Here is a 19,798-nt window from a genome sequence, read left to right on the forward strand (position 1 = left end):
GAACGTTCTGGGTCCATCTTTTTCACTGAAACTAACCGGTATATTAATTTACTTAATATTCACATCTTTGTGGTAGATGTGAATATTGAATATTATAATCCATTTGAAATGCATTCTTGTAAGAAAGTTTATTTGGAACATTTGGAAAGTTTGGAAACTTTGGGGGGGGGAGTCCCTTCTTATTTCTGAAAAACATGAAATCATTTCTACATAATCAATAGAAAGCAGATAATAGAAGCCAACTCCAGATTTAAAACAATAATTATTTATTATAATAATACTTCTGTACTTGAAACGACTTCAAATCTCGACCATCTAATAAGGGACTGAGCCCAGTCGGTGATCAACGACAAAGGTCAACCCCTGTTAGACGTGTGCAGCCTGAGCTTCCTGCTTCATTGCTAAGGAGATGAACTTTGTAGCATATCTGCTCTCATCCCTCGATCGTAAGCCCTGGGCTCCACAACGCCTCGCCTCTTACTGTTCTCAGCAACCTGGTAAAGCTGCCTTTGCACTGTGCTTTGTAATGGCGGACGCGGCTCAATAAAATCTTCATCAGAAAGGCTTAGCCCGTCTTTTATTCCTGCCCTATTCTCTTCCCTGCAGAAGATGTGCAGGTATCAGTCGTTATTAGTGCAGCCTGTCGGTGCTGTAGTTTGCTGACACCGGCCTTCAGTGTGATGATTTGTGAATAAAATGTATATTCCCTTACATTATTACATGCTGTAATCTATTTAAGCCTAAAGATGGGCAAAAGGAAATAGCAGCTGGGGAATCAGGTACGAGAGACCATAAGAAATATTGAAACAGCAATTGTTAAAGATCACATAGTATACTCTTTTTCTCCACAATGTATCACAGTTCCCAAACACTTATATGAAATATCTGTAAAGGTTTTTGTCAAAATAGAAAACAGATGCTGCAGGACAGCGTCCTTCTTGTCTGTCTCAAACAGATCTGTCAGAAAAGCCTCTGAAAACGAAACTGAAACTAAGCACGCAATGAATATGCACTCATGTTCGCCCTCTGTGACATCACATGGGGAGAGATTTCTCCCAGTAGGTGATTACAGAACGATGCAAACTATGCAGGATTCACTGGCAGGTTTATTTTGCTGTTTTGGTCGTGACCCAAAACGACCTAAATAGTGTAGAAACATGGGGAAAGTGAGTTTTTCATAATATGTCTGCTTTAAAGGTTTGAGTTTCACACAAGCAGACGGATGAGGGGTGGTGAAAATGGGATATTTTATTATTATTTATTTTTAAATAGCCTTCTGAGTCTTTTAGTCAGGAAATTTCAAGAGAACAGTTATAAGGGCGTGTACCTTTCTTGACTTGTGATGAGAAGGTCCAGGAATGCGAGAGGATCGGTAGCTGGAGTAGAACTGTACATAACTGCAGGCATATGGGGTTCTATCAATGGTTAACTTGCGCCTGACTGAACGCTGCAGCGGAGTCTGAAGGCCAAGCGGAGCTGAGGCCCGGCTTCTAGAGCAGAGAAGATTGTAGATGGATGACAAATGGCATCTGACCCCAGCTATCGTCTCCTCAAACTAGAGAGAGACACACAGAGAGAGAGAGAGAGATCTTTTGTTTGACTATGAGGGGGAGGACACTGAAGCAGAGGCCGTGACACCAATATTGTCTGAATCATGCGCCGCATTCAAGGCTGTTCTCTTCAGTCACTTCAACACACCCACTCACTCTCTCTGCCCTCTCTAGGCTCGTCTTCCTTTCTTTTTCCTCGCAGTAATTGTGAATTAATCAGCGCAGCAAATTAGAATTGATGTCTAACCCTTGTAGATGACTTTACAGAGGAAGCCTAATGAATGGAAATGAAGTGCTGAGGTTGGAGACAACGTGCTCGTAGTATTACATATGTGACGATGGTCGTCTAACGCTGCTCTGGTTGTTGATGCATTTTAGTTACGGAAAAGCATTATAAAAACTGTCTAAAATTGTTTTGCTGCTCGGTTACTGCCAGACGGAGGCGGAGCCTCTGGAAATGAATGCTGCTTAATTTTTTTCTTCTTCTAATTATTCACGTTAAGGGAGATTATAGCTCAGGAAATCAGAGTAAGTCATTAAAAAGCTGTGGGAAGAACTGCAGCAGGGTTTCATTTACAGCCATTCAGGGACAGGAAATGCTTTTCAGCCAGAATGGGAAACATTCTGATTGCAGTCTTCAGTTTAACAGATTTTTCTGGGGTTCTTATCTTATTTTTATTTTTGTTGCTGTTGTAGAAAGTAGGCTGTTAATTCTTCAAGTACTTTTTTTGTCAGCGATTTAGACTCGGGTCAGTGTTTTCCACTTCAGCTGAGAAAGAAGCTTGCCTCCATTTTGCAGTTCCATTTACTGCTCCATCACATGCAGCTATTATTGCACTGGCCTCAGGATCGTCGTGGAGGATCCGAGAAGGTTTGGGCTGTAAAAATAGAGAGCTGTGAGGGGGTAAGGTGAGGACAGCAGGTTCTTCTCTCTCTCTCTCTCTGCTTTAAACGTCACTCGAGCCTCTGAGAACACACGGAATTCAAAATAAAGCACATACAGGATCGTCCTTGTTGTCTAGTAGTTTGAGATGCATGCCATGCAACAAGAATATCCCTTGTTTGAGTCAAGGCAGGAAATACAACCATGGATAATATATTCCGTTATAAGGAAAAACAGCATTATACAGACGATATGCACACGTCTACGCCTACGTATTTAATATTGCATGGACGCATATTCCCTGTCACAAAGGAAGAGTGCAGTGATGTATCAGTGTTGCACACGCACACACACACACACACACAGGGGCATAAACTGTGTGTTCCCAGAAATACCCTGAAGTTGTTATCTTAAAGTGGAATCCTAGAGCTTTAGGGTGGAATGGTGCGTGACTTGTGAAGCAGATTTAGAGAGTCTCCAAAGAGTGTATCACGCACACGCACACACACAGTGCAGTGCAGTGTAGGTGTGTGTGTGTGTGTGTGTTGTGTTTTACTGTTACCTTTTCACAGGAACTACCTGCCTTTCTTTTTGGAGCAGCAGTCAGAGCGAGTCATCTCCAGGAAAATAAGAGTCACTGGAATGCACAACATGGAGGAGCAGTCGGCTGCTTTTGGTTTGTAAATTGCTTGGCTAATTTCATCGCAATTTTAGTTATTTCATCCCCATATGAAGATGTAAAATATTTCTCTTTTGGTTTTTTTTTTTTAAATATGGAGAAATAAAATTTTCAGATTATCAATGTTTCAGATTTTGTTCTGTAAAGGAGACCTTGATTTACACTATTTAGACATGATTAACGGACGAGGAGAGAGTTTGGAGTAGAATAATTTAGTACTTAGACTGGGATTCAGACAAGAATACTTTTACACATCCTTAAGTAAGAATGGAGAGAGAAAATAAATAATTTATTCTTCTACTTTCAGCTTGTCCCGTCAGGGGTTGACATAGCAATTCAACCTTCTCCACTTCACCCTGTCCTTTGCATCGTCCTCCACAACACCAGCCGCTCTCATGTCCTCCCTCACTACGTCCATGTATCTTCTCCTGGGTCGACCTCTAGCCCTGTTCCCTGGCAGTTCCATCCTCAGCATCCTTCTACCAATATAGTCCCCGTCTGTCCTCTGGACATGTCCAAACCATCCAAGTCTGTCCTCTCTGACCTTGTCTCCAAAACGTCTGACCTTCACTGTCCCTCTTATTGTCCTATTTCTAATCCTCACTCCCAAGGAGAACCTCAGCATCTTCATCTCCTCCACTTCTAGCTCCGCCTCCTGTCTTTTCCTCTGCCTCCTGCCGTCCATCATGGCTGGCCTCACCACTGTCTTGTAGACCTTTCCCTTCATCCCCTCCTTTCACATAGCACACCTGGTACTTGTAGAATAAGTAAAATGTAGTGTATGGAGATGCCACGTCTCATGCAGTTCTTCCTTTACCTATATTTCTTTTCTTTAGTTATTTAGTTATTTTTGTGTCCTTTCCAATTTTTCTCCTGACAGGGAGCCGCAGGTTGGTGGTTTCTTGCAGCTTCGAGGGGATCCATCCAGCTCGCCGTGACCTGAAGCCTCACACTGTTATTGGTAAAGATTATTTTTTTTATGTTGGACAGTTCTGGATGGAGTCTTTTGAGTCCATCATTTATATAATCACAGAAGCATGACTGTCATCCCTGCACGTCTCATTACTCTTTGAAGACGAGTGTTTGGGCAACAGCTGCAAGCTTTGCTATATTTCAGCTGAATGTTCAGAAAAAGTAGCAGCAGAGGTTGTGATGGCAGCATTACCTCAACACACATACACCTACACACGCACACACACACACACACACACACACACACAATCTCACAACTCAATAAAAGTGTCTCTTGGCTGTAAGATGTGATTTGTCACTTTTAAACACTTCAATAATTCATGGAGCGGTGACAGCAGTATTGAATTGAGAACAAAGATCTCTGCCCTGTAGGCAACACTCACACACACACACACACACTTTTCATGAGCTACAAATACAGAGAAGTGGAACTTGTCTATCTTTGGTGACCTTTGGAGAGGTGATGAAGCTCTGTTTGTTGGTGTGTGTGTGTGTGTGTGTGTGTGTGTGTGTGTGTGTGTGTGTTACTTCTCCCCCAGATAATGACTAATCTTTCCAATTTTGCCTTTCCTCCTCTCTGTCATTTACTGTTGCTTCTGTTTTTTGTATGTTTGTCCTGCCTCTTTGCATATCTAATACAGCCTCTCTCTCTCTCTCTCTCTCTCTCTCTCTCTCTCTCTCTCTCTCTCTCTCACACACACACACACACACATAAAGAACATCATATGTATGGGTCAAAAACTGAGCTATAATGTTTCGGGTTAAATGGATTCAGGTGATTTCTCACAGGCACATCTGGCCTTTTTGAAAGAGCACAGTTTGTCTCAGCTAATCGTAGCCGAGCAGATTAACATCCTATGATTGTTTTCATTAGCGTGTAAATGCCAGGCTCGCGCCATCCCTTGTATCAGTGGGATGCTGCAGTGCACTAAACAGGTGAAGCACACCGCACCTTGGGGGTGGAGAGTGGGGGGTATAAAACATAGGTATCCATAAAAATAATCCCACACGAGAAATCATGCACCTACTCATCGACATGTTATGTCACCGCAGAGTCGCACTAATCTGTATTACTCTTTTAAATGAGAACTTCCATGAGGGAAAATGACTCCCATTCATTTAATTCCATGGATTATTAGCTGCCTCCACTCAGGTTGATTCAGTGTGTCAGTGTGAGCTGCAGGGATTGAGGTTAGGCTTGGCTCTGTTGCAAAACTCTTTCAACTCCATCTTTTTATATATGCGTTTCCTTGAGGCAGGGAATGGATCAGGTTTGGCAAAATGCAGAGCCAGCGTAAAGCCAGAAACAACAGAGATTTGCAAATTGGCGCATGACAGCAGTTTCGGCATTTGTTCTCTGGAGTGAAAAACTTGCATGAATAATCAGATACTAGTAGTAGTTGTAGTACTAGTAGTTTTCTTTCATCTTAACTCAGACATGATTAAGTTCCAAAGGAAAAAAAAGAAGCAACATAAAACAATGACTGAAAGGGTGAATAAGTGAAACACTTATTAAAGCCAAACCCTGTTACAACGACTGAAAGCACCAAGCATACGGCATTTGCAACAATCAGCAAGATAATAATAAAATATATATATTTACTTTTTGTCTCAATTTATTTAAGAAATAAATTCATAATAGTTGTACTCTCATTACTTCAGCATATCTTGCTCCAATCAACCAGTATAATGTAAAAACAAAAAAGCAAAACAGACAGAGTTTATAAAGAATAACAGTTAAAAAAAAAAAAAAAAAGCTCAGCTGGCTGGATCTGGATTTGGGTCACTTGAGTTGAAGGGCCGGGTTCAGTTGAGCCAGTTTACCACATTTTGTTATTGATAATAATGAATTAATTTTGCACCTTTTATCAGTAGAAGGACATTTTGTGTCTTAGTCCAAACGCCACCTTGCTCCTATTAAGTGGAAGAAATGCAGGGCGTTAACTCCTCTTCCTGACAAGTGACACGAATATCGACAGGATGACAAGATAAATGGATTGGAACCAACTCGGTGAAATGAAAAGAACAAAGTGAGACTGAAAAGGACAAGACAAAGTCTTTAGAGAGCAAACTGAGGCAGGGTTTGCAAGACAAATCTATGAAATAGGAAAAATGCAGCTGCATTGATTCACTGTGGTGCCAGGAAACGCTGTGACCTGACGTTTTGATTGGCAGAATGAAGGTTAGTAGTCCAAGTGAGCATTTATATAAATGTCCACAGTGACCTTGTACCAAACTGACCATGAATAGTACGGCGTTTAAGAAGGATTATTGGCTGTTAATCATATTTTAATTTTGGGTTAATCAATACGTATTGATGCCTTGATTGTGCATTAATTGACCCCATGTAGCTGAACTTATCCTCACCCTATTCTGAACGTGTCCCTCACCGGGGGAGAGTTCACTCAATGGATGGCTTTTTTTTTCTTCAAACATTTTGTTTATTGCAGTTTATTTTAGATCCAAAGTGAGTGTTCGAAAGATCTACACTACACTACAAAAAAAAGCAAAGGCAATAGCGGTCAAAACAATCTTATTGTCTTCACCAAAGAATATAATCCAGTAAATAGGACTAGTTCATAATTACAAGAATAAATGTCATGATTATCAGATACTGAGGTCATTACAAGGTTCTTCATCAATAGAAACGTGCTGGAATTACAAGTTTCCCATAATTACTTTGAACTGGCAATTGCACAATATTTTATATGTAATTTGATGAATAATTCTCACATGGTAATTTATACCTGGATTAAAGTGTCTAATTCCTCTTTGCTGAATGCAATGCATTCTTTGGTATATTGAAAGTTTTTACTTCCTCTAAATCCCCAGGATTTCATATCGTAGATTATATACTGAAGACAAATATAAACCTCTCTATCCATTAAAAGTACATTAAAAGGTCCCGCTCCACTCTCTGCATTTAAAAGAGCTCAATTTCATATGGAGACATTTTGAAGTGACATCATAACTGCACAATGAAATAAAATGAATGATGACACTGTCATTGCCAGCAAGGCATTTAGAAGCGGTGACCGTTAAGGTGGACCGCGAATGAAAACAAATGGTGGATCAGTGCCGACGTGGCTTTAAGTGGCCAGCGGGCATTCAAACACAAGTGATGTGTCCTCATCAGGATGTAGAGAAAGGTCGCCGGAAATTCCGTCTCCCCCCCACGCCTTACATTCTGTTTCCCAGCTTTCATGTTCCTTATCGCCCATCCATCCATCCTATTCAGAGCAGCAGTTGCGTGCAGCCACATCACCCCCCCCCCCCCCCAGTCTCCAACACTAAAATGACCTTCATGAGCTCAGCATGCGGGAAGATAGAAAAGAAAGAGGCAGAGGGGTACGGAGGGTGAAGGTGCAGTATGTGACAGCAACAGAAGGTAAAGACAAGAGAAGACTTTTGAGAGGGAGGAGGATGCAGGATGGATGCATGGAATAATTCAAGAAGGAAAAGAATTGAGAGCAAAAGTAAAAGCGGTGAATTCAAAGCCCGGAGAAGTAAGAAACAGGAACAACGGGGCGGATGCAGGTAAACAGATGAGTGGGATAGTGGGTGGATATATCCTTGTTCTGGACATCTGGATCCGGCTTCAGTCAAATAGCATCAACTTGATCTTAACCTTGTAAAGATTGTCCACATGTCAGCGGATATTAACCAACGAAGCAGAAGATCTGGTCAACAATTCAAGATGATCGAATCTTTCCAGTTCAATGAGGAAAGACCGGAATGACGAGTGAAAGATGAACAGTGAGCGTGTGTGTGTTTGACCTTCTCTTTAACCTTGTTTAGCCCTATTTCGCTGCCCTGGAGATGAGCACACATGATGAAGAGAGAAAGAGGTGGAGGGAAAAGTAAGTTGTCGTGGCGCTGCAGGCTTTATTGCCTCAACTCTCACTCTCACTCCCTCTTTTTGCTTTTTCCCTCTGACTAATCGCAATTTCATGAATTTCTAATGTAAAGTAAAGAGATTATTTAAAAACGCACACGTTCAGTCCCGTGAACGCCAGCTCTGGTGAAAGACCCGATGATACGGAAAATCTCTCCTCCTGTCTTTATCTCACTCTTTTGCACTCTCTCTCTCTTGCTCTTCCACTCTGTATAATCTTCATCTTATTAGCATTTCAAAAATCATATCCTTATGAGTCACGCAACACTGATGCTCTGGTGCGCTTGTCATTGCTTGGTGATGAAACCAGGGCAGCTCAGTTCAGGGCTGTCAGGAGGCATTTCACATCCTCCAAATTCCCAAAACAAACTCTGTCTCAGACACGCAGAGAAATGGATAAAGCAGGATGTAGGGAAGAACATTTTTTGATCTCTCTCTGGAGAAATTGGGTCATTGAGACGCGAAATGCGAATAGAGTTCAGCTTTAAATAAAGAAATAAATACGAGAACAAATTGAAGGTTTAAAGAGACGGTGACAGCAAAAACCAGTGTGGACAGTAAAAAACAACAACAATGCAAAGTAAATTTAAAATGGACCACAGTATCACGCCTGAATGAATTTGGATGAAAGGCCCTATAAAAAAAATAAAAATAATAATTGATAATTCATTCTTATTTTTGTCACATTTGTAATTTTTTTCTTGTTTAGATTTCCTCTCAATGTTCTTATCAACCTCTTTTTCAGCAGCAGCAGGCAATTGTTTTCAGGGGGGGGGGGGGCTCTGATAAGTCCACTGTACACATGCTGTCCAAAACCAAACAGCAAGCAGGCAAAGTGAGATAGCTGGAGAGAGCGGTGGCGTATTTATCAGCTCGAGAGGCAGGACATTCTAATAGAGCCGCAGATCAGATACAAATTAATAACACTTCAGCTAATTCTGCATCCTTGGCACAAAATCTAAATGTTTTTTTTTATTTCTTGGAACAAAATTCTAAAGTCTGAATGGAGCGGCAAAACACCCTCATCTTTATGATGGCGCAATCAGCACGTTTGCTATCTGGCTTCAAAAAGGATGAAGAAGTAAACACATTTGAATATACATTTTAAACCTTGTACAAAAGCTATAATTGGCTTTCAAATGGCTGCAATTCTTTTGAACATGTTTATATGAACAATCATTTCATGTGGGATGGTTTTACAAGGGAAAGGTCTACAAGACATTGGTGAGGCCAGCCATGATGGACGGCAGGAGGCAGAGGAAAAGACAGGAGGCGGAGCTAGAAGAAGAGGAGATGAAGATGCTGAGGTTCTCCTTGGGAGTGACCAGGTTGGATAGGATTAGAAATCAGAGAATAAGAGGGACAGTGAAGGTCAGACGTTTTGGAGATAAGGTCAGAGAGGACAGACTTCGATGGTTTGGACATGTCCAGAGGAGAGACGGGGACTATATCGGTAGAAGGATGCTGAGGATGGAACTGCCAGGGAACAGGACTAGAGGTCGACCCAGGAGAAGATACATGGACGTAGTAATCATTTTATCTCTGAACTTTGTCTCTGCTAACCAGTAATTAGTCTAGTCCTCAGTTTGGCTATGGATTATATCTATTTATAAAATAAAATATATATTTTTTACTCTACGCTTGACACGATTCAAATAAAAGGACCTCCTCTTTTTGTTGAGTTCCTTGCCTGTGCTTTACCCACCTGTCAGCATTATCGGTCAACACCTTAGTGTGTCTGTCTCTTCTGGAAGCAGGAGCTGGTGTATTTGCCGGCATTTACTTATTGTGGGAAAAGGAACAGCAGGAACGAGATTAACAAGACAGAATTACAACTACAACATTATTGGACAGAGAAATGTCATCTGTTTTTCATCATTAAACTTCCAACATGGGGACATTTTCATTTGTGAAAAAGTGTTGTTACTATGATACAAACTACTAATTGATTTATTGAAACTATAGAGATGTTTGGACACCTGAACCAAACCAAACGGCTAATATGGGGGGGGGGGGGGGGGGTCACTTTAAGATCACTTAGGAAATCTGAAGTGAAGAACCACCAGAGCCTCAGCTCCATGTGTCTTAGGATTAAAGATGAAAGCTAAGCTCAAATCAGGGTTACCGATGCTTAAGGACAGGTAGGTTAGATTTGTCCTGTCACACCCTCAGCATCTGTCATCCTGCATCCTGCTCAACGATTGGGCAGAACATGCTCAAAGTGGCCACGACACACCTGAACCACAGTGTCATCCCTGAGCATTTCTAACACATTTGATGAAACACATTATAGGATGCCATGAGGCACAGATAGAGGAGGACGGATGGAACAATGACCTTGAAAGCACGACCTTGTAGCTCCACATATAATAGTATGACATGTTCATTTTGATGTGCAGAGCGGCATAGTTTCCTGTGAATGCTCTTCCTCCATAACGGTTTAATTCAGCCAGACAAGATGAGAGATCTCAATTCCAATTGGGAGAGCCTCTCCTTGCTGCTTTCTATTTCCACTGACATTTTTTTTTTTTTTTTACCACGAACGCATGCTTTTAGGTAAACACACAAACACAAATACATAAATACACACACACAAACAGTGACGTTTGCGAAATATGAAAAGGTTATTCCAGGGAAAGCCGTCTGATATCTGTTTCAATCATTACCATAATAATTGGTGCTCAACTGTGCCGAGTAAGATCCTGTCATACTGGGATGGAATAGTAACTCGAAAAGAGAAAGGAGGGGGCACACTGCAAAAAATATCAACCGCAAAAAGTATCTTGTTCAATTGAACTATCTTTTCCCATTCAAACCTGGAGATAAACTTTGCCCAGTGTGCTGCAGTATTTCCTCCAGGTTTCAGTGCAGTTTGATTCGTCTCAAGAATTCTCAAGAAATAAGCGTCATCATTTTAAAATGAGGAATAATTATACAAGTTTTGAAAGAGCATACTGATCAATGAGATGGTTTTTAACAACTATGAGCGCACTGTCAGCAGACTTCTAAGCTTTGTTAAATTCAACTTACGTTATTGCAGCGAGTCAGAGACGAGCATCTTGTTCAGCTCAGCCAATGAGACGCTGCCTTCTCAATGATCGTCATATGAATCGCATTTCCTCTGAGATTTTCAGCAAGGTGTTTCAAAATGGTTTTCTTTTTTGCAGTAAATCATGTGAGGTTCTTTATGCTGTGTTCTCGTCACAAACAAAAGGCTTTGTCTCTTTCTTTTTTCATTTCACATCTGAATTTTCTCAGAGTGCTGCTGCTGCTTTTACTGTGGATGAATGGCTCCATATTTATAGCAATTCCCGGCCCAACAGATTAAACTGCTTTCAGGACAACAAAGGCACGATGCTCCAGTTTGGATAGCTGCCTATATGAATCCAAAGTTCAATGGGATCATCTTGTGTCACTAGAAAATTCTGATTACCTTAACTACTCTGTTGTGATTTTTTGGACACAAACGTTTATACAGAGGTGCACTGAGAATTTCAAAAGTACAAAGAAACATTGAGGCCCAGACAGAAATGTGAAATTGATGATGATTCACAATTATAGTTTCACATTGACCGTTTTGAAACAGAAAATGGGCAGTAGAATGCTTTGTCGACTTTTATCTGTGAAGCTTTCTGAAACTAATTGGTATCAATGTTGCACAAACATCTGCTGCAACCCTGTAAATATGAAATACAAAATATCTTTGATGCAAAGGAGCAGCGGCGATACTTTGAGCTCACTTTGGATGTCTGAAGTCCTCACCCTGTGGCTCGCCACGCTGTGAAAGAAACTCATTTTGGCAGCTGGCAGCCACGATCCCATTCTGTGGTCAGTGCTCAGAGCTCATGATGATGATTTGAATGTAGCTCAGCCGCTAAATCCAGAGCTTTGCCCTCTGGCTCAGCTTTCTTTTTACCCCAAAGGTGCAATACAGCATCTGCAATACTGCTGAGGCTATCCACCCCATGGTCCATTTTCCTGCGCTTGATTAGGGGCAGGAAATGCATTGTAGATTGCCCCCTACACAGAGAGGGCAAGCCACAGATTTGATACCGGCCACTTCACACTTACTGTAGATGAGAGATCATCTCCATCATCGTGCACACCTGTCTATGAATGTCATAAGTAAACGGGGCAGCCTTAGTGGAAAACAACACCAACTGTGAACACAATTGGCCTTACAGCCAGCGAGTTGAATCAAATGGATTGAAAGATTTATTTGGAACCACATCAAATTGCATGCTTAAACACAGCAGCCTCTCGAATATGTATTGCATTTATTCATGTGGAAAGAAACCCTTTCAGTAGTTTTTGTGTGATCCTATGGACAGAGTAACGAACTAATGAAGATGAGTGAAATGTAACCTCCAAGGTGGGGGGGACCAATTTCAGTTCACGTGTGTGTGGGCCCGTTATTCTGTGTTGTGTTCAGGTACTAAATGATGCAAAGGGTTGGCTTTCAGTACACCAGGTACCTGGATGATATTGTCATCAGCATAACTGTCCATAGCAAGCAGATCGCACATGTTTCTGAATTTTTAGGAATCATTTAAATAATTGTCTTCATGAAAATAGAACATGAGACCACAAGACTGCGTATTGTTTGTACATAACCGGGTATCTTTATGTAAAAACAACTTGAACATATTTTAAGGTGGAACTTTTTATTGTTGCCCTTGATCAGTAATAACTTTCATCGGTCAAATGTTTCAGGTGTCTGTTAAATTGCAGTCTTGTTTTCTCTGCCGCTGCACAATCCGATCCTAACCTCTCTGAACAGCGGTGAGTGTTTGGATCAGAGTCCTGCATTAAAACACACGGATTGCACCGAGCCTCTCGCTCCGATACAACCGACCTTTACAAGCGCTCAGGCAGCGACTGAACCATTAAGGATTCATCAGTACGAAACCCAGCAGCTCAATGACAGCCGAGGCGTCTGGCACGGATGCAAACACGTGTAAGGAGACTGCGAGTGTCGTGCAGGATGAATTGCAAAATCATTTCATCATACCGGGAGAAATCAGACAGACAGAATGTGTTTCATAGCGAAACTTTGAAGGTGCACCGTGTCAAACTGAGACGGTAAGAAGAAAGGAAGGTGACCAAGCTTACGGTAATATTATTTTAATCACACGGAAGGTCAGTTGCACTCTAAGGTTATTCACACCCGCCACCTCTTTCATACAGTTGCAGCAATCTTTTTGTTTGGGTCAGTGGGCAGCAGCTAATGCACAGTGGAGGAGGTGGAGGTTCAATGCCCCAGTGATTTACGGGGCCTGGTTTCTGCTTCCTCCACAAACAAATAAAAGTAGAGTGGCTTTGCTCATACAGGTGCAGCTTCCTCCAAGGTCAGGGATAAAATCTTGGCATGAGTCATTCAGTTGGTAAAGAGATCAAATGGCAATATCCAGAAACAGGTTTATTACGATGCAAATGCTGCAGGAGTCAAGAGCAAACCAATCTAGCACAGTTATCGACTTGTGCACGTAAATTTGATTTGCAGAACAAATGTTGAAGAATTTTTGTAGAGGAGGATTCATTTTGCCACATGAAATCCTGATTCAATTCAATTCAATTCAGTTTTATTTATATAGCGCCAGATCACAACATAAAGTCATCTCAAGGCACTTTACAGGATTAGCAGGGAAAGACCTGCAGGGAAACACAGAACCCAACTTGACCCACAAGAGCAACGGAGGCAAGGAAAAACTTCCCTTTAACGGGCAGAAATCTTGGACAGAACCTAGGCTCATGGTGGACGGCCATCTGTCTGGCCAGCTGGGTTGAGAGAGAGAGAAAGAGAGAGAGAGAGAGAATGGCAGGTCGGAGACGAGTCAAGGAGATGGATAGGGAAGTGATAGTGAGACAGAGCAGGAGCAGACAAAAACTAAATGCTAATGCTAGCGACGTGGACTTCAGTGTTGAGGGACACAGGTCCAGGTTCTGCAGCACCACGGACAGAAGGACTAGCGACGTGGACTTCAGTGTTGAGGGACACAGGTCCAGGTTCTGCAGCACCACGGACAGAAGGACCTGAAAGAGAGAGAGGGACAAACAGCGGGAGAGAGCGAACAAGACTACGGGGAATAGAGACATATTGCACACATCTATTTATAACATAAATAATCAGATAAAGGGGGAGGAGCTCAGTGTGTCATGATGTTAAGCCACCAATGCTGCCTAATGACAGCAGATTGATTATACTGATTACTGCATTGATTAGTTATAAGCTTTGTTAAAAAGGAAAGTCTTTAATCTACTCTTGAACATAGAGATGGTGTTTGTCTCACGAACCAAAACGGGGAGCCGATTCCACAATAAAGGAGCTTGATAACTGAAAGCTCTGCCCCCCTGTCTGCTCTTGGAAATTTTTGGAACCACGAGCAGGCCAGCGTTTTGGGACCGCAGGGTCCTAGTGGGGCAATACGGGATAATCATCTCTGTAAGGTAAGGAGGGGCCTGGCCAGTGAGGGCTTTAAAAGTAAGTAGAAGGATTTTATATTCAATCCGTTCTCTAACAGGAAGCCAATGCAGAGACGCCAGAACAGGGGAAATGTGTTCTCTCAGTCTGGTCCCCGTCAAAACACGAGCTGCTGCATTCTGGATTAGCTGGAGATGTTTAATAGACTTTTTTGGGCAGCCGGACAGTAAGGAGTTGCAGTAGTCCAGTCTGGAAGTCACAAAAGCATGGACTATTTTTTCTGCATCTTTTCGGGTTAGTAGGTGCCTGACTTTTGAAATATTCCGAAGGTGAAAGAACGCAGTCCTTGAAATATGCTTTATCTGGGACTGAAATGACAGGTCCTGATCAAAGATTACACCCAGATTCTTGGCAGTGGTGCTGGTGGACACTGAGACGCCATCTAGTTCAACTACAACACTAGAACAGACATTTCTGAGATGCTTTGGCCCAAGAACCAGAACCTCAGTTTTATTTAGATTTAATAACAGGAAGTTCTCGGTCATCCAGGAGTTAATGTCCTTAAGGCACGTCTGAAGTCTAACCAACTGATCGACTTTGTCTGGCTGAACGGACAGGTACAATTGAGTATCGTCCGCATAGCAGTGGAAATTTATGCTATGTTTCTTAATAATGTTACCTAAGGGTAGCATATACAGCGTGAACAGAATAGGTCCAAGCACTGAACCCTGTGGAACTCCATATTTAACTTCAGTGTACGTAGAAGATTCATCATGAACACGTACAAACTGAAATCTATCAGATAAATATGATCTAAACCAGTTTAATGCAGATCCTCTAACACCAACAGACTGTTCCAGCCTCTGTAACAGAATCTGATGATCTATTGTGTCAAAGGCTGCACTGAGATCTAATAAAATAAGCACGGAGACAAGTCCATTATCAGACGCTATTAAAAGGTCATTGGTGACTTTAACTAATGCTGTCTCTGTGCTATGATGAGTTCTGAAACCCGACTGGAAAACCTCAAATAACTGATTGTCTTGTAAGAATTCACACAGCTGACTGGAAACTGCTTTCTCTAAAAGCTTTGACAGGAATGGAAGGTTGGAAATTGGCCGATAGTTAGCCAAGACATCAGCATCTAATGTTGTTTTTTTGAGAAGCGGTTTAATGACTGCTGTTTTAAAAGACTTGGGTACATAGCCTGTGAGTAGGGATAGATTAATTATATTTAGCAAAGCAATACTGATTGAGGGGAAGACTTCCAATCATTCTCTTTCACGGTGTGGGTTTGTTCAGGGTTTGTTTATTTAAAGCCTCGCTCCTCCATCTATGTGGTGTAAATGTCTTGATTGAGTATGTCTTCAGCATCATTGCTCTTGTGGGTGCGAGATAAGTGACGCTTCGGTGGTTTGTGTCTGACAGTTTGGTTAAAGGAAGATGTGTGATATGGTTTTGGAGGCAGTGTTTGTTACGCTGGTGAATGATTTTATTCTGAGATATGTAATGAGTCTGTTTATCTGCTCACTTGTCAAACTGTCTCTCCACAGATGCGGGTGGGTTTCAATCGAGCTTTTTTGGAATCGGGATGTGATGAGCGAAATTCAATAGTTGTTTTGTTTTGTCCATGTTCAGCTGCAGGTAGTCGGTAGGTAATTGCTTTTGGTATTGATGGCTGATGACATCTCTGTAGTCATTTTCTGTGGCTGTGCCAATGTGCCAAGCCTTGATCATCTTGTCACAGGAAATTCTGTTGAATGCAGAGTTGGAGGTAACAAAACAGATTGACACAAATTTGCCTGGAAAGTCATCCGAATGGAGTGGAGGCGACATTTAACCTTTATGGGCCTGCAGCAGGAACAATTAACTTTAGCCTTTCTAAATAAATAATTAGATTTACACCGTCCACATGGTGATCTGGATCATCATCAAAAGGTTCTAAATTGGAATGTGTTATCTATATGCCCAATCATGAAAAGTAAAAGTGAATCGGAGCTGATTTGTGTTTTTAACTGATTTTTTGACTTCATAAATGGGATTTTCAATGTTAAAATTTTATATTTTTTCCTGACCTCATTCTGGATCAGATCCAGATGGAAATTTGTGGGAAGGTAGAGGCCCCCACCATACATGACTGTGTTAAAGTCCATAAAAAATGGTCAATAATTCACCGAGATATTGACACATTTTGAAGCGCCATTGACTGCAATGTTAACAAAGATTTTAAATTGATCAAAAAGATCTCTTCTGGATCATCACCAAAATTGAATCAATCAAATTATTCAAATTGTGTGTTCTAACATTCCCAACATGTCCTGAAAATTTCATCAAGATCCGTCCGTAATCTTTTGAGTTATGCTTGTGACAGACAAACAAACGCCGGTGATTACATAACCTCAAAGGATAATTAATATTCTCTTTTTGGCTGGTGTTTATTCACATGAATTGTTTCTCCTTCCAAAGTTTTTTTTTTCAATCCAATGGATTGAAAATTTGGGACCCCTTGGCTTATCTCATGGATGTGCTGTTTTGGACCGGGTGGTGCTGAGGAGAGCAGCATCAAATTGATAAGTCCGGTACCTCACCTCTGCACAGAGCCCTGTTTTACTGTATATATTAAATGCATGAATATTGAGTGTGTTGCATATCCAGATTGCACCAACGTTCAAAGAAGGCACGTTTTTGTACAATGTTGTAAATTCAATAGATCACATTAACCAGCACAATATGTTTTATTTGATTTATAACTTAGATATTTGTTCTGGGTTAGGAGGAGAAAAATACAACTGGTTCCAGGCTTTTGGCAAGAAAGTCAATCCAACTTTGATTTCCTCATTCAAATACATCTAACAGCGATTATTTTTGCTCTGTTTTAGGATGGAGGTTATTTTCCTCCAATGCTCTCTCCACTTTTGTCTTTTTCCACCCCCTGCAGACATCAGTCATCAGGATGATATTGTGCCTGCTAATTTACACAAGTCCCATCTTCCTGTCTCCTTGTGTCAATTTAATGTGACCTTCCCAAATCTCTGTCTGGGCAGTATGTCTCATTTCTGCACCACAGGGGGCTGGGTGCGTACACACACACACGCACACACGCACGCACGCACAGACACATTGAAACTTCACTCATGACAGATAGTTGAGGAAAACACAAGAATGCCGACAGGAATTTCAAACATTTCATTCAAACATGATGAAAACATGATGAAAGACACACCGAGTGACTCCTTGTTCTTCAAATTCTTCAAATACTTCAAAACACACATGCGCGTACACACACGCACGTACACACACGCACACATATTGCAACAGTGATTGACAGAATAGCTGCAGAGGGGGCGAAATGAAGTGTGGCAGCATAAAGGCATGAGAGATTTACACACACGCAGACACACACCCACACACACGCACACACACACACAGGATGAAGAACTGTTTGATACCAAAATAGAAATGAAGGCTTTTAAAGATATATAAACTACAAAAATAAGCATGAACGGTATGATGGGGGTCTGGAGCCCCTCCCTGACTTTGGGTCAGAGGTGGGTTTCACCCGTGAAAGACGTCTCATTGCTTCCGACGTATCTGTTAGATTTTATATTTTATAGGATTATTATTATCGCAACAGAGATACAAAAGTGTTTTCACCTCAACTCGTTAAAAATGTGTGTGTTTTTTTTTTTTTTTTACCGAACATTGGAACATTGTAAAACCTAACCAAGACGGTTATGGTGCGTTTTGTTATTTGAATAAAGATTAAAATGTGAAAGAGTGTTTGTATTTTCCTTACCGCCTCAATATGGTTCTAAATTTCTCCCTGATTTCCATCCACATCTTTCCCACACACTTTTGTTTGTCATCATTATCCTGGTTACAGAAACCGAACTGAGACGTGCAATAGTGGAAAAGTCTGACCCAAGAGAATGAGCACAAGGCAAAGGTTAGTGACAGTATTTAACACGGTGGCCTGTCCGACCTTCGACCACATTCAGTTGTGTATTTCCACATTTAGCATTTCACCAACCTGATATTATGATGCCTATGAACATTACAGATTGTGCGAATGTATATTACTACAGTTGTCCCTCAATACAGTAAACAAAAATCCAGAAACTGATCTTTATTGTCAAAAACCAGGTCAGTCCAAACAGCAGAAAGATCAGAAGAGTGGCAGGCAAAGGGAGAGTTTGCAGAAACCGGGCAAAAGGTCAAGAACCGGGTCAACCAAGACAGGCAGGCAGACAGATCCAAAGAGGCACGCAAACAGGCGACATCAAAAACAGGCAGGGCAGGTACACAGGAGTCAGGATCCGGATACAGCGCTGGAAACGACGGCACGAATCAGGCGAGTGTGTGTTGGCTGAGCTGAGTATATGTAGAGTCCGGGCTGATGACTGATTAGCTGCAGGTGAGTTTAGGAGCACAGGTGATGGGAATGAGCTGATTGCAGGAGGAGGATCTGGAAGATAGGAGAAGTTAATGCATGGAAAAGCACAGGCCCCGCCTCAAGCTGTGACAACAGTTTACTGTAACAGTATTTCCCTCTGGGATCAATAAAGTATTCTGATTACGATCTGTAATGTCTCTATGCGATAACAAGCTATTCAGTGCCATTCTCCCAGTTATATTAGTTAAAACATTTTTCGCAACACGCTCTGATCTTGTGCGCTTTAGGGGGTGGGTCTAATTCAATTACATACAAACACATTTTAATTTGCTCTGCACCTCCCTTTTTCTTTTCTTCGTTTTGAATATTCCATAGATCATACGACCAAAGAACGCCCCCGCCCTCACACAGACATTTCATGCAACATCAACAGCTGGAAAAGATCCAAACCTTCATCCACTCACTGACAGAATATGGAAGGCGGGTCTTTTTTCAGAGCTCCAACCCAAACCGTTAAATCGTTTAGCACAAAGCTGGACGATCTTCCCGAGGGTGTTGAGGCAGATTTAATTCCGCTTAGGGATGTGAGTATACGGAGCCTGGATCTTTCTGTTTTCTTTTGGGAAATTCATTTACAGCTTGACAAATCAGAGGGAGGCAAAGGTAGATAACGCCTTTGATGATGCGGCGCTGTTGTAAACAAGCATTCTCGTGATATCTGAATCATCTTTGATCGCTATCCTGCACCACAGGCTAGCCATTGATATTCTGGCCAGATCTACTCAGATGTTCGACTGGGAATGATGAAAAATCTCGGTTTTCATTGTCATCCATCCCCCCCCCCCCCCCCCATATAAAAGCTGCAGTTTGTCTCTGCATACGAAGTTTGATTGTCATTGACTTGCAGAGCTGAAGATGAAAAATAGGCAACTTTGTGCTCATGGCCTGTCACACATTGGTTTCTTATACACCACACACACACACACACACACACACACACACACA

The sequence above is a fragment of the Brachionichthys hirsutus genome, chromosome 12 (genome assembly GCF_040956055.1).
Source record: "Brachionichthys hirsutus isolate HB-005 chromosome 12, CSIRO-AGI_Bhir_v1, whole genome shotgun sequence".
Taxonomy (NCBI): domain Eukaryota; kingdom Metazoa; phylum Chordata; class Actinopteri; order Lophiiformes; family Brachionichthyidae; genus Brachionichthys; species Brachionichthys hirsutus.